Here is a 1,392-nt window from a genome sequence, read left to right as displayed (position 1 = left end):
TCCTGGAACTCACTTTGTAGACCAGGCTGGCCTCGAACTCAGAAATCCGCCTGCCTCTGCCTCCCGAGTGCTGGGATTAAAGGCGTGCCACCACGCCCGGCTGTCATTGGTTTTTAATAGCTGAGTAGTACTTCATTGTGTAAATGTTTCACATTTTCTGAATCTATTTTTGAGAGACATCTGGGTTCTTTCCAGCTTCTGACTATTATAAATAAGACTGCTTTAAACATAGTATAGCATGCGTCCTTGTTATACGTTGGGCCATCTTTTGGGCATATGCCCAGAAGTGGTATAGCTGGGTCTTCAGTTAGAATGGATCCCTCTATAAGTGAAAAGGGGATTTATTTGCATGACTTTCAGGGTTTGGTCCACGTAATCGTCATCTAACAACGGCTGCCTATGAATCCAGTAGTTGTTCAATCCAGGAGGCTGAACGTCCCCCCTGGTCTTGAATGTATGCTGGAATTCTAAAGAAGTAGGCACTAATGCCAGTCAAGCAATGAATGGCACTTGCTAGCAAGGTGAGAGCACACAGGCAAAGGGCAAAAAGCTGCCATCCTCCAGGTCCTTATGTGGCTTCCGGCAGAAGGTATGGATCAGTTCATTTGAGATGTAGTCAAGTCGACAACCGAGAGCAGCCATGACAGTTGCCTTCGAAGTCAGTGGGTGCGCATCTATACTTGCCACATTTATTTTGCTTCTACTCTGTTTGTTGGTTTGTTTTTGAGGCAGGTCTCCTGTGGTCCAGGCTGGCCTTGAATTTGAGGCAGGTCTCATGTAGCCCAGGCTGGTCTCATGTAGCCCAGGCTGGCCTTGAATTTCCTATGCTGCTGCGGCTGGTCTGGAACTCCTGATCCTTCTGTTAGGATTTTACGAGTGCCGCAGTTAATGCCTAGGGTCGCCTGATTACTGCAGCAGGCCTCGGGACCCTGACGCACACATGAGGAAAGACAACTGGCCGCATTGTTAGAAGGGATTGTCAAAACTCCTGGATTTGGAGAAAATTATGTTTCCCGAATCTGTTTAACTAGCTGGTATTACATCAGCAACAGTCAGTTTTGAGTAGATGTTTTTTCTTGAAAATAGAAAAAAAAATCAGGTTTTCCTTGTTTTGTTGAACAAAATCTGGGTGCTAGTCTCACAGAATTGAATGTAGCTGGGGTGATTTACAAAGGTCAGGGCTACTGAAAATGGAAAATTCAGTATTGTTCTTCATCTGTCCTCATTGCAAGAAAAAATAAGCAATTTTTTGTCAGGAGACAAACGACAACAAAATCAGAGTTAGGTACTGTCTTTTCTCCAATCCCAACAAGGTAAATCTATCATGATATTAGCCTGCATATTATTCCGAAGTAATGTGAACAAAGGCTTTTCTTTAACATCCTTAATTCC

The sequence above is a fragment of the Mus pahari genome, chromosome 19, assembly GCF_900095145.1.
Source record: "Mus pahari chromosome 19, PAHARI_EIJ_v1.1, whole genome shotgun sequence".
Classification (NCBI taxonomy): domain Eukaryota; kingdom Metazoa; phylum Chordata; class Mammalia; order Rodentia; family Muridae; genus Mus; species Mus pahari.
The sequence above is the reverse complement of the archived record's forward strand: the minus strand, read 5'-3'. Positions refer to the sequence as shown.